Raw genomic sequence first — 15,674 nt, 5'->3', positions numbered from 1 at the left:
TGCTATCCCCACGGGACAATTCCTGCGGGTTTAAAGAATCTGCTCCAATGACTACCTATTCAACCGACAAGCTGATGAGCTGGCAGAGAGATTTAGAAGTCGTGGCTACTCTAATAGGAGCATTAAGAAGGGCTGGAGACGGGCAGCAGCAGAAAACCGGACCAATCTCATGCAGCCAAAAGAAAAGAAAAAAGATCCAATGATCAGATTTATTTCAACCTACAATGAGAGATGGAGGGACATGAGACAAGCCCTCAATAAATGCTGGGCAATACTAAAAAGTGATCAAACTTTGACTAGACACATCAGCGATACCTCCTCTATCACTTATAGGAGATCCAAAAATCTAAAGGATATTCTAGTCCACAGCTACTACCCTGGAGAAGATCCAAATAAAGCATTTGGATCCAAAGGACCGAAATGGGGCTTTTTCCCATGCAATGATTGTATTGCATGTCCTAACATGCAGAAGGCATCTGGTTTTGAGTCTAGTGATGGAACTAGGAATTTTACCATAATAATAATAATAATCTTTATTTTTATATAGCGCTAACATATTCCGCAGCGCTTTACATTTTTTCACACATTATCATCACTGTCCCCGATGGGGCTCACAATCTAAATTCCCTATCAGTATGTCTTTGGAATGTGGGAGGAAACCCACGCAAACACGGAGAGAACATACAAACTCTTTGCTGATGTTGTCCTTGGTGGGATTCGAACCCAGGACTCCAGCGCTGCAAGGCTGCAGTGCTAACCACTAAGCCACCGTGCCGCCCCGTACCATCACCCAACATATAACATGCAACTCGATTGGCGTGATATATTACGCAAAATGTCCTTGCAGAAAAATCTATGTAGGCTTAACCTCAAGACCATTGAGATTACGAGTAAGAGAGCATGTCAGAGACATTTTAAATGCACGGGAGGTAACTGACATGACGGAATTGAAACCGATACCTCGGCATTTTAAACAAATACATGATTGCAATGCCAAATTACTAAAGGTGTCAGGAATTGATAAAGTCTTCATAAACCAAAGAGGTGGTGACTGGAAGAAGATCCTCGCGCAATTAGAAACCAGATGGATTAAAAAGATTGACTGTGTCTATCCAAAAGGTTTAAATGAGAAATTAAGTTTTGCCCCCTTTCTTTAACTTTTATTTTCGTGTGGTTTTAAGGCCTTTTATATATTTACTGTATTCATTTCCAGTTTTTAATCAGTTGTTTTCTTAGTTTCTTTCTAGAATATGTATACTTACCTAGGTTCGTTGGTGGCATATGGCGTCTGTTCTGGAGGATTGGGATACTTGGTGGTGTGCGGCGAGTCTGGAGTGGAGAATTTGGAGTGATTTCGTGCTTCTGAGTAATGCTGAAAGGATAAAGGAAATCAAGTCATGCAAGAGGACCCTATGTTGGAAGTCATGGAATCTGAACCACCATAACTATATATATGTATAGCATCTATAATATGTATTTTAATTAGTTTTTCATCAAGTATAGGTAGATATGCACCTTTTCAAATCTATACACATATGTAACTTTAAAGGAATATGTAGGTCAAATATTTATTTGATATATTTGATATATATCTCATTGCTGCTATATAGTTATTTAATTGCACCAGTCACTTTTCACTGAATGTCTGTAGAATTTGTGTATAACATCTATAATCTGTATTTTAATTAGGTTTTCATCATTTATAGGTAGATATGCACCTTTTCAAATCTATATGCTTATGTAACTTTAAGGGAATATGTAGGTTAGATATTTATATGATATATATCTCTTTGCTGCTATTTAGTTATTTCATTGCACTAGTCACTTTTCACTGAACGTCTATAGAATCTGTGAAATTTAGTGTACCTGTAGGACACAATCTATATCACAGTTTAGATAATTATGTATATAAATATAACAAATTTATGTAAAAAATATATGCTCTAGAAATTATCTTCACATAGTCAGTCTCTCACTTGGATTAGTTTTATATGTATATGGCTATGGGTAGTGGTTACTCTATGGCCTGCATGTGCTGCCCTCGGACCCTTGCGTGTATATACTCCTAATAGAGTTTGATCACTCTCTCCATTGATTCCCCTTTCCCCCTCCTCCTCCTTCCAAGCTCATTTATACGTAGTCCCACTTGGTAACAATTAATTCCCCTCTGCTGATTCTTTATCACTTCTATATACCTTCATTATATGTGCGACGTGAGTGCCTCATTATTGTCTAGGCTACCGCGATATTGTGATATCGTAACAAAGTCACTTGAAAGTTATTATTCACACTCCCCTCCGTCCCCCTGTTACCAAGCTACCATTACGTCTGTGTACCCTCGTCATATGTGCGACGTGAGCGCTCCATCGTTGTCTGGGTTACCGCTCTGCTGCAGTGACGCGACCATGGCGCCGCTGACTCCACCCCCCGTCCTGACGTGTCGGACGGGGAAGCGGGGCAGTGACGTGGGACGCCGATCTGCGCATGCGCTGTGGCCCGGGTCAGCGATGTGAGCGCCATTACAACGCTGCTGCCACCAATATGAGACATGGCTATAAAAGCCCAATCTATATCGATCCACACATACACTCCCCCGGTAGAAGCAATATGCGAAACGTGCGTTGGGCTCTCAGGACTGCACATACAGGTTATGTATTGTATCCATACTCCTTATTGATTCATTTAAACATGTTGTGGATATCCACTCCTTGAGCACAGGCTGGTTTGGGCACTGATAAACTGTTATGGCTGCTATGTGCGGTAGTTTACTAAGCACTGCTTGCACTTTTCTCTGGGTATAGCTACCATAGCATCAAAGAGGTCTCTACTCAGTACATTTAGGTGATAGGTATCACCACGTATTTAGGACATTGTGTCCTTTTTTTGTATGTACTATTTATGAACCGCTGTCAGTACTGTATCGAGTTAGCCACCAGTTTTTTACTTTTCTGTGTGCTTTTCATGATATTATCTATGGAGACTTAATTGGGGTGCTGTGCATGGCTCTGTGTCTGCAGTCTTATATTGCATGTGTATCTCGCTGAGGACAGTATATACATATTTTTTATTCTTTGTACATGTCATGTTTGGTAATTTTCCTGTGTGTGTTTACTTAATAAAATTTTGGTTTTATGTACCTTTGACATTCGCTTCCTAGATTCTGTGTATTGGTTTGATATATACAGAGCTCCTGTGTATAATACCACCAGTGATCTCTGTATTACCTCTACACAGACACTGCATACTAAGTACCGATCTCCTGTGAATACTGGCACTTATGGTGATAGTATTGTGTTTTTTTTATTACTGATGATCAGTATTGTAGTATTCAGTCACTATGTGGTGGTAATATGTGGTCTGGAAATGGTGTTGTGGTATTTGTCCTTTGAATGTGCTATTTGGTCACCAAGTGGTGGTAATATGTGGTCTTGACATGGTGCGGTGGTATTTGTTCCTTGTATGTGATATTATTCGATCACTGTGGTTGTAATTTGTGGTCTGGTCATGGTGCGGTGCGGTGGTATTTGTTCCTTATATGTGATATTATTGGTCAAAATATACCTAAATTGTATTGCAGATTTTAACAAATATTTAATAGGTTACAGTAGAGTAGGGCCCGGCCATTTTTCTGGAATAATCTGGTTCAGGTATATCATGAACCCCGTCACATGACCCCAGTCACATGACCCCTGTCACATGACCCCTGTCACATGACCAGGGAGCCCACAGTGTCTGAACAGCCCGGGGCCCTGGCTACCCTTAATTCACCCCTGGTTGAGATGCTCATAATTCTGGTGCACGAGAGGCCAGAACTATGGGATCAGAGGGACGCCCATTATGCCGACCAGGCATGATAGGAGGCAGCATGGAGGAGAATACTGTATGTGTCCATATGTTCCCTGACTATGAGGACAGACCTCGTGAGGCCCAGCATCAAATTCGTAAGTAGTGTTGAGCGATACCTTCCGATATTTGAAAGTATCGGTATCGGATTGTTTCAGCCGATATCCAAAAAATATCAGATATCGCCGATACCAATATCCGATATCAATACAAGTCAATGGGATGTAAATATCGGAAGGTATCCTGCAATGGTTCCCAGGGTCTGAAAGAGAGGAAACTCTCCTTCAGGCCCTGGGATCCATATTAATGTAAAAAATAAAGAATAATAAAAAAAAAATATCGATATACTCACCCCTCCGAAGGACCCTGGCTATAAGCGGTGTAACCGGCAGCCTCTGTTCCTATGAATGCAGGGTGAAGGACCTTCGATGACGTCGCGGCTTGTGATTGGTCGCGTGACCGCTCATGTGACCGCTCACGTGACCAATCAGAAGCCGCGACGTCATTGCAGGTCCTTCACTCGCTCATTCTTAGGAGGGGAGTCTGCCGCTTACCGCGATTTCAACCAGGGCGCGTCCGAGGGTGAGTATATCAATATTTTTATTTTTATCCTTTATTTTACACATTAATATGGATCCCGATACCGATTCCCGATATCGCAAAAGTATCGGAACTCGGTATCGGAATTCCGATACCGCAAATATCGGCTGATACCCGATACTTGCGATATCGGAATGCTCAACACTATTCGTAAGTACAATCCTTTAATAATATTATTGAGCAAAGTAACATGTGTTACCATCATACATAAAAATCCTAATATGTGATGCTTTTGTTAGAATTTGTTGCATATTTCTGAGGTAAAACTTGCAAAGTATCAGGCCACATTAGAGTGTACACCACATTTTATCTGTGAGAAACATATTTTTTTTCTCTTTTTTTTATGTTACGTTGCAGTGAATTATGTCACAAGATGCTTGCGCAGCAACAGGGACCAGTATCAGCTGAAACGCCAGCAGCGGGCCAGGAATGGGGATGCAGCACCCACCAAAAGGAAGTACATATACTTCAATTGGCTTTCTTTTCTGGCCCAATTCTGGATCTGAGACCGTAAGTACATGCATCACACCACATTTTCCACACATATAAATTTAGTTTATTTTGCTTTTAACATAAAAACAGCACTCAGTCAAACCTAGCTGAGAGGGAGACAGCCTCTGACTCAGAGGCCCCTGTCGGTCCAGTTGAGGAAGGTGAAGAGATGGCTGGCCCATCTACTGCATGTTCCAGCTGCATCCACCCATGACCACCACCAGCAGCGGCACCGGCATCAGCACAGCAGGAGGAACAATCAGAGGAGGAGCAGGGACACAGCAGCAGCCCAACCTTGCCTCTGGACACCTCATCCCAGGCTGCTGTCATCCCACGCCGTGTCCGACACAGGAGAGAGATTACAGCCTCTGATACCAAGAGGCATGTTGATACTGGGGTCTTAAACTATTTGGCAAGGGCTGCCCAGGATGGTAGTGAGGAAGCCTATACCCGCAGCCTGGCCCTGTACCACTAGCCAATACCTCGGGAGTTCAGGCTGTGTGCCCGAGGAGGCATTCAGATATTGATTGATGCCTGCACACCTCCCAATAACCCAACCATGGTTTTGGAATTTTTGGAACGGTGGCAGCTGTCCAACAATCAGCTTCCCATGGCAGCAAGAACACAAGTGCAGGCACAATCAGAATCTGAGCCACCTCCTCCCCGGTGCCAACACCACAGCAAAATCTCACTCCAACCCTACATTTGCCTACACATGGCCAAATTTCAGGATATAATGCACCAGACCAATATGGCCACTTGATAAGAGGCTGGAGGCTGGTCCCAACATGGGTATGTTCGACATGGCACATTGGTACCCAAATATACAGGAGTATACACTACAGTATCCCTCAGGCCATTTCTTCCCTCCACCACAGGATCCTGGTCAGATCCACCATCCTGGGGCTGAATATGTAAACCCATAGGGCGAGGTACAAGTTGCACGTCAAATGCAGCAAACAGCTGAAGCAGCCCTCCCGCCATCACCACCCCCAACCTACCATAACTTATCATTTTTTTGTTTGTTTTTTATAAAAAAAAGTTGTATTTTTGGTTTTATTATGCTAATTTTTTACTCTTTTGATGCCTCTGTTGTATTGGCAAAAAAAGCTATATGCTAGTAATATGGTTGTGGTTTTTGAAAAAAATATGTTGGGATTAAAAGCATGATTTATGCTTGATGTAATGACGATATTGGGCAAATTATGATTTACAGTTTACATGATTTTAATTTCTCCACATAATTCAAAATTACAACATAGAAACAGAATTATCTTGCCATGGAGTAGCTCCCTCAGGTGAAACAAAATAATCAGTGAACAAATCCCGCACTTTGAGTCCAGAGGGCGGACAACGGGAAGGTATCACATGTGAAATAGGCATCACAACATTTCCCAACACAACTTCAGCATCATTAGATGGTGAGCAATCATGTGTTCTAGCAAAGTTGTGTAGGATGACGCATGCTTTTATTACCTCATTTACATTCACTACACTCAGCTGAATGGCTGATTGGAGGACACAAAAAATGCCAAAGGCGCACTCCACCAGTCGGAGTGCACGTGATAGACGCAAGTTAAAGATTCTGCGCCGGTGGTCCAGATTTCTATCGGGATAGGGTCTCATGAAATGACATGTTAATTGAAAGGCCTCATCTGAAACAAGGACATAAGGCACAGGTTCCATATTGGAGCCTGGAAGCTGACATAGTGGTGGTAGGTCCAACTGATTATTGCGCAGCCGCCGACCCATAATGGATGAATTGAAGACTCTGGAGTCTCTAGTTCATCCATAGGCCCCAATATCTACAATTATAAACCTGACAAGTGACTGTCGACCAGGGTCAACAACACTACAGAAAAATATTTTATATAATTATAGCATTGGGACCCTGAGTTTGGAGGCTTACGCACACGGATGTGTTTCCCATCCAGGTCTCCAATACAATTTGGAAACTGGCAGGTGTCCTCAAAACCATGTGCTATCTGCACCCAGTCTTCCATTTTTGGCTCAGGCATGACAACTTGATGAAGTCGAGTCCAGATTTCAGAACAGGTAGAGCGGACTATGCCTGATATTGTTGATTTTCCTATTAAAAATTCATGATGCAGTGCCGCATATGAAAGACCAGTTGTGAGGAAGCTAAATATAAAATGAAAAATAAAAAAAATAGATAACATTTTACATCTAAAAATATTTTAACATTAATCTAAGTTTGAGTCAAGCCATGCCATAACAAAATTAAAATATTTACAATGGCTATGTGATTATTAAACGATCAAAATATTATGAATACTGAAAAGTTTTTTGTTTTGTTTAAAACAAAAAAAAAGGAATTATGTAAGAAAAACAATAATAAATGTTTCAGGGGCGCATGCGCGGTAGAAAATGGCATAAAATGACATGACAAAAAAATGCTCACTTGAACGTTTTTTCGTGCCGACGGTCCGCCAAAACATGATGGATCTGTTGCACGACGGATGCGACGCGTGGCCATCCGTCGCGATCCATCGCTAATACAAGTCTATGGGTAAAAACGCATCCTGCGAGCACATTTGCAGGATCCGTTTTTTTCCCCAAAACTATGGATTGCGACGGATTGCTAAAAATGCAAGTGTGAAAGTAGCCTTAGAAACATCGGCCTTTCTATTATATATCTATGGATATATCTATCTATAGATATATTTATAGATAGATATATCTATAGATACATAGATGTATCTATCCATATTTCTGGCTGCTTTCACATCAGGTTTTTGCCATGAGGCAAAATCCGGCGAGTTTTGAAAAAAACAGATGTTTTTTTCTGCCGAATCCGTTTTTTTCTGCCACATCTGTTTTTTCCACCGGATCCGGGTGGGTTTTTCCGCCGGATCCATTGTTTTTTCCGCCGGATCCGTTTTTTTTTCCTCAGGTACCGATTTTTCCACCGCATCCAATTTTTCCGCCGGATCCGTTTTTTCCACCGGATCCATTTTTTCCACCGCATCCGTTTTTCCACAGGATCTGCTTTTTTCCGCAGGATCCGTTTTTCCCCTGGATCCGTTTTTTCCACTGGATCCATTTTTTTCAAAAACAGCATCAAAAAAGCATCAAAAACCACACCAAAAACCTGCACCAAAACCTGCACCAAAAACTGCATCAAAAAAGCATCAAAAACCACACCAAAAACCCGCATAAAAAACTGCACCAAAAACTGCATAAAAAACAACATAAAAAAACGCATCAAAAACTGCACAAAAAACTGCATCAAAAATAGCATTAAAAAAACGCATAAAAAACCACACCAAAACCTGCATCAAAAACTGCACCAAAAATAGCATCAAAAAACTCATAAAAAAGCATCAAAAACCACACCAAAAACCTGCATCAAAAACTGCACCAAAAACTGCATCAAAAAACGCATCTTAGGCCATGTACACACTATGCGGTTTTTACTGTGGAACCGCGGCGATTTTGCCGCTGCGGGTCCGCAGCTGTTTTCCATGCAGTGTACAGTACAATGTTACCCTATGGAAAACAGAAACCGCAGTGCACATGATGCGAAAAAAAACCCAAAAAAACGCGCAGAATTGCTGAGGAAAATAAGAAGGACCATGTCACTTCTTTGTGCAGAATCGCAGCGATTCTGCACCCATAGAAATGCATTGATCCGCTTACTTCCTGCATGGGGCTGTGCCCACCATGCGGGAAGTAATGCGGATAATGTGCGGGTTATACCCGGGGTGGAGGAGAGGAGACTCTCCTCCAGGCCCCGGGAACCATATTTGTATTAAAAAAAAAAGAATTAAAATAAAAAATCATGTATACTCACCCTCGGAAGTCTCAGCGCTGCACGCGGCCGTCCGGTCTCAGGTTTGCTATGCGACCAGGACCTTCGGTGATGTCGCGGTCACATGACCGTGACGTAACCGAAGGTCCTGGTCGCACAGCATCTTTGGAACCGGACCGCCGCCTTCAGCGCCCAGGAGATCGGGACGTCAGAGGGTGAGTATACCATGATTTTATTATTTTTAACACTACTATTGATGCTGCATATTGCTGCATATGCAGCATCAATAGTAGGGGTAAATCCCGCAGCGGAACCCGCAGCGGAACCCGCAGGACAAACCGCAATAAATCTGCAGGGATAACCGCAGCGGGTTTGCCCTTCAGATTTATCAAATCCGCTGCGGGAAAACCCGCGGGACAAAAAGGAGCGTGTGAATGTGGCCAAAAACCACACCAAATACCTGCATCAAAAACTGCACGAAAAACTGCACCAAAATCTGCATCAAAAACTGCACCAAAAACAGCATCGAAAACCACACCAAAACCTGCATTAAAAACTGCACGAAAAACTGCACCAAAAATAGCATAAAAAAACGCATCAAAAACCACACCAAAACCTGCATCAAAAACTGCACCAAAAACTGCATCAAAAACCGCATAAAAAAACCACACCAAATACCTGCATCAAAAACTGCACCAAAAACAGCATAAAAAACCACACCAAAACCTGCATCAAAAACTGCATGAAAAACTGCACCAAAAATAGCATCAAAAATGCATCAAAAACCACACCAAAACCTGCATCAATAACTGCACCAAAATAGCATCAAAAAACGCATCAAAATCCACACCAAAAACCTGCATCAAAAACTGCACCAAAAACAGCATCAAAAACCACGTGAAAAACCTGCAATCAAAAACTGCACCAAAAACTGAATCAAAAAACGCATCAAAAACTGCACCAAAACCTGCATCAAAAGCTGCACAAAAAACTGCATCAAAACTTCACCAAAAACAGCATCAAAAACCACACCAAAAACCTGCATCAAAAACTGCACTAAAAACTGCACCAAAACCTGCATAAAAAACTGCATCAAAACTGCATCAAAAACTGCATCAAAAACCACACCAAAAACCTGCATCAAAAACTGCATCAAAAACTGCACCAAAAACTGCATCAAAACTGCACCAAAAACTGCATCAAAAATCGCATCAAAAACCCCATTAGGGTATGTTCACACGTTCAGGATTTCCATCCTTTTTTTTTCAGGACAGTTTTTTTAAAAAACTGCAGCTCTTGGCAGAAAACGCAGGTCCTTTTTTTGTCGTTTTTTGATGCGTTTTTTGATGCGTTTTTTGATGCGTTTTTTGATGCGTTTTTTTATCCTTTTTTTACTGTGTGTTTCCTAGGAAGCTTTTTAGGGCTAAAATGGCTGAAAATACCCTAACCCTACCCCTAACCCTACCCCTACCCCTAACCCTACCCCTAACCCTACCCCTAACCCTAACCCTACCCCTACCCCTAACCCTACCCCTACCCCTAACCCTACCCCTAACCCTACCCCTAACCCTACCCCTAACCCTACCCCTACCCCTAACCCTACCCCTACCCCTAACCCTACCCCTAACCCTACCCCTAACCCTACCCCTAACCCTACCCCTAACCCTAACCCTACCCCTACCCCTAACCCTACCCCTAACCCTACCCCTAACCCTAACCCTATTCTAACCTTAGTGAAAAAAAAAAAAAAAAATCTTAATTTTTTTATTGTCCCTACCAATGGGGGTGACAAAGTGGGGGGGGTGTCATTTACTATTTTTTTATTTTGATCACTGAGATAGGTTATATCTCAGTGATCAAAATGCACTTTGGAGCGAATCTGCCGGCCGGCAGATTCGGCGGGCGCACTGCGCATGCGCCCGCCATTTTGCAAGATGGCGGCGCCCAGGGAGAAGACGGCCGGACGGACACCGGGACGCCGGGTAAGTATAAGGGGGGGAGATTAGGGCACGGGGGGGGCATCGGAGCACTGGGGGGGGGGCATCGGAGCACGGGGGGGGGCATCGGAGCACGGGGGGGGCGGGATCGGAGCACGGGGGGGCAGCCACACTCCGCCCACGCACTTCCGCCCGCTCCCCCGCACTTCCTGCTGCAGCGGTTCTGCACATCAAATCGCAGTAAAACCCGCAGATATATTTTTGATCTGCGGGTTTTACTGCGATTTTGACCTCACAATGGAGGTCTATGGGTGCAGAACCGCTGCGGTTCAGGAAGAAGAATTGACATGCTCCTTTTTTCCGGGAGCTATTCAGCGCGGCTTTTTTTTTACAATTTCCGGACCATGTGCACAGTGTGTCCTGTTTTCCATAGGGTACAGTGTACTGTACCCTGCATGGAAAACAGCTGCGGAACCGCAGCGGCAAAACCGCCGCGGTTCCGCGGTAAAAAACGCACTGTGTGAACATGGCCTTAAAAAACACACCAAAAACTGCACCAAAACTGCACGATTTTTTGATGCAGGTTTTGGTGCAGTTTTTTGTTGCGGTTTTTCATGCTGTCTTTGAGGCAGTTTTTGGTGCAGTTTTGATGCAGTTTTTGGTGCAGTTTTTGATGCAGGTTTTGATGCAGATTTGGTGCGGTTTTCGATGCGGCTTTTGATGCAGTTTTTTGAAAAAAATAGATAAACAGAAAATGTGCATGATTTGAATGGAAACATGCATGAAAAAATGGATTCAGAGGCCGGATTCATCATTTCACATCTCAGTTTCATCCTTTTTTTGCCGGATCCATCGCTGTGTGTTTTTTCGCCGGACAGAAAAACCGTTTCTCTGTATGTGTTTTCCGTTCGGCGGAAACACATTTTTTACGGATCCGGCAAAAAATGGATGAAACATGAGGCGCAATCCGGCGCTAATACAACTCTATGAGAAAAAACGGATCCGGCAGAAAAAAACGGATCCTGCAAATGTGCTCGCAGGATGCGTTTTTTACCCATAGACTTGTATTATCGTGCAACGGATCACGTGTTTTGGCGGACCGTCGGCACGTAAAAACGTTCAAGTGAGCGTTTTTTTGTCCATCGCGTCCGCCATTTTCTATCGCGCATGCGCCGCTGAAACTCCGCCCCTTCCTCCCCGAACTTCAGAATGGGCAGTGGATGCATTGAAAAACTGCATCTGCTGCCCACGTCATGCACAAATTTCACAACGTGCGTCAGTATGTCGGTCTGACGCATAGCGACAGACTCGTACCGACGCAAGTGTGAAAGAGGCCTTAATGTGCATTGAATTTTTTTTAAAAAAGGAAAAGAACGGTGTGGGTTCCCGCCCAATTTTCTGCGCCAGAGGGGGAAAGCAGACGGCCAGGGGCCAATATTTGTAGCCTGCTATGAATATCAGCCTGCAGCTGTCTGCGTAGCCTTTACTGGCTATTAAAATAGGGGGACCCCCCCAAAAAATGACTTGGGGTCCCCCTATATTTTATAGCCAGAAAGGCTACGCAGACAGCTGCGGGCTGATATTCATAGCCTAGAGAGGCCATGAATATTGCTCCCCCCCGGCTACAAATACCAGTCCGCAGCTGCCACAGAAATGGCGCATCTGTAAGATGCTCCAATTCCGGCACTTAGCCCCTCTCTTCCCACTCCCGTGTAGCGGTGGGATATGGGGTAATAAGGGGTTAATGTCACCTTGCTATTGTAAGGTGACATTAAGCCAGGTTAGTAACGGAGAGGCTTCAATAAGACGCCTATCCATTATTAATCCAATAGTTTTAAAGGGTTAATAAAACAAGCACACATTAGGAAAAAAGTATTTTAATATTCTTCATTTAACCATACTTACCATACTTCAGCGCCTGCAAAAAACGTAAAATAATAAACCGTATACTACCTGTCCACCGCAGTCCAATTAATAACGAGTGTCCCACGACGATCTTCCCTATAGAACAGTGACATCGGGTGATGTCACTGCTCTATAGGACCCTCAGTGACACACTGACAGGAGACAATGGCTCCTGCAGTGCATCACTGAGAGGTTACCTTAGGACAAAGTCTCACTTTATGGCAATTGCTGCCTGTGAAAATTTCTCATACAGCAATGCCAAAAGTGAGACTAGGGACTATTTTTTTTACAGCGGCGGAGGAATACAGTGCGGAAGTATACCTTCCTCCCGTCATTGTGTTCCTGGAGCCCCTAGAAAGCGGTCGCAACAGCTGATGCTGCCGTTCTCTACGGGAGATCATCGTGGGACACTCGTGGATTTCTGTGGACAGGGCGTACATTGGTTGTTTGTTATTTTAAGCTTTATTACAGATGACACTGGCTTCGGGGATCAAAGTGACAAGTAATGGTGAGTATGAACTCTATGTTTAATGTACTGTATGTCTATATGTATGTATTGTATGTAATGTATGAATGTACTGTATGTAGCATGTATGTAGTATGTGTAGTACGTATGTAGCATGTATGTAGTATGTATCATGTATGTAGCATGTATGTAGTATGTATCATGTATGTAGCATGTATGCAGCATGTATGCAGTATGTGTGTATGTAGTATGTATGTAGTATATATGTAGTATGTATGTAGTATTTTTTATTTTATTTTACATTCAACACATTAGCCGGATGATGGGACCACTACTGTCCCATCATTGGCTAATGTGTGAATCACTGTCACTGTTGCAGGCATCGTCCGATGGGACTTGTAGTCCCATTGGACGATGCTTGCACAGCCCCCCGGCAGTCCGCAGAGAGCCCCGGCAAACCCGCACAGAGCCCCCGCAAGCCGCACAGAGCCCCGGCAAGCCCAAACCGTGCCCCCTCAAGCTGCACAGAGCCCCAGAAAGCCCGCGCACAGCCCTGGCAAACCCGCACAGAGGCCCCGCAAGCCGCACAGAGCCCTGGCAAGCCCGCACAGAGCCCCCCGCAAGCCGCACAGAGCCCCTGCAAACTCGCACAGAGCCCCGGCAAGCCCGCACAGAGCCTCAGCAAGCCCGCACAGAGCCCCCGCAAGCCGCACAGAGCCCCGCCAAGCATGCACAGAGCCCCCGCAAGCTGCACAGAGCCCCCGCAAGCCGCACAGAACCCCGGCAATCTCACACAGAGCCCCTGGAAGCCCGCACAGAGCCCTGGCAAGCCCGCACAGAGCCCCTGCAAGCCGCACAGAGCCCCGACAAGCCCGCACAGAGCCCCGACAAGCCCGCACAGAGCCCTCGCAATCCGCACAAAGCCCCGGCAAGTCCACACAGAGCCCCCACAAGCCATACAGAGCCCTAGCAGGCACGCACAGACCCCCCACGGTCACGCACAGACCCTGCCCCCACACACACACAGTCTCCACCCACGCACCGCCCACACTCCATTATAGTGCATCATTGCACTATGGGAATTTCCGATTCCGGTATCCGATATCGCAAAAATATCGGAACTCAGTATCGGAATTCCGATACAGCGAATATCGGCCGATACCCAATATTTGCAGTATCGGAATGCTCAACACTAGTCGCTGCTCTTCTTGGAGTTTAGTAAGGTCATTGGTGACTTTAGTTAGGGCAGTTTCAGTTGAGTGATGTGGTCGGGAGCCAGATTGTAACCAGTCAAAGAGGGAGCAGGAGGAGAGATAGGAGAACAGTTCAAGATGGACATGCTGATAACTAATATCGATCCATGAAAGACATATCACATCTAACCAATATGCTGTGTTTGTTGTAGGAAGCAGTAGTAAGTGCTAATCTGGATATTGGTCAGATGCCTGATGAATTGATGATCTGGACTTTGAAAAGACAGCTGATATTTCACCAAACAGACTTCTACTGAAGCTTCAAATTCCAGGACTAGTTGATACTACAGTGGCATACATATTGCTACTGTATGTGAAAAAGTTTTTGCCCCTTCTTGATTTCCTTTTCTATTGCATATTTGTCACACTTATTTGTTTCAGGTCACCATACAAATTGAAATGTTAGACACAGATAACACAAGTAAACACAAAATGCAGTTTTTAAATGAAGGTCTTTATTATTGAAGAAATTCTGGAGCAAATGAGAAACAAATTAATCAAGGTATATTATTATTAATATTATTATTATTTAGTTGTATAGCACCATTGATTCCATGGTGCTGTACATGAGAATGGGTTACATACAAGTTACAAATATCACTTACAGTAAACAAACTAACAATGACAGACTGATACAGAGGGGCGAGGACCCTGCCCTTGCGGGCTTACATTCTACAGGATTATGGGGAAGGAGACAATAGATTGAGGGGTACAAGAGCTCCGGTGTTGGTGAGATGGTAGCTCCGGTATTGGTGAGGAGGCATCGGGGTCAGTGCAGGCTGTAGGCTTTCCTGAAGAGGTGGGTTTTCAGGTTCCATCTGAAGGATCCGAATGTGGTTGATATTCGGACGTGTTGGGGCAGAGAATTCCAGAGCATGGGGGATATTCTGGAGAAGTCTTGGAGGCAGTTGGATGAGGAGCGAATAAGTGTGGAGGAGAGATGGAGGTCTTGGGAGGACCGGAGATTACGTGAGGGAAGATATCGAGAGATTAGTTCAGAGATATATGGAGGAGACAGGTTATGGATGGCTTTGTAGGTCAGTATTAGTAATTTGAACTGGATACGCTGAGGGAATGGGAGCCAGTGAAGAGATTTGCAGAGGGGGAAGCAGAGGAGTAGCGGGGAGAGAGATGAATTAGTCAGGCAGCAGAGTTAAGGATGGACTGGAGAGGTGCAAGGGTGTTAGCAAGGAGGCCACAGAAAAGGATGTTGCAGTAGTCTAGGCGGGAGATGATGAGGGCATGCACAAGCATTTTAGTAGATTCACAGTTGAGGAAAGGATGGATTCTGGAGATATTTTTCAGCTGGAGGCGACAGGAGGTGGACAGAGCTTGGATGTGTGGTTTGAAAGACAGGGCAGAGTCAAAGGTTACTCCGAGACAGCGGACTTCCGGTATGGGGGTAG

Source organism: Ranitomeya imitator, chromosome 8 (assembly GCF_032444005.1).
Source record: "Ranitomeya imitator isolate aRanImi1 chromosome 8, aRanImi1.pri, whole genome shotgun sequence".
In the NCBI taxonomy this organism is placed as follows: Eukaryota; Metazoa; Chordata; class Amphibia; order Anura; family Dendrobatidae; genus Ranitomeya; species Ranitomeya imitator.
This window is presented reverse-complemented; position numbering follows the sequence as displayed.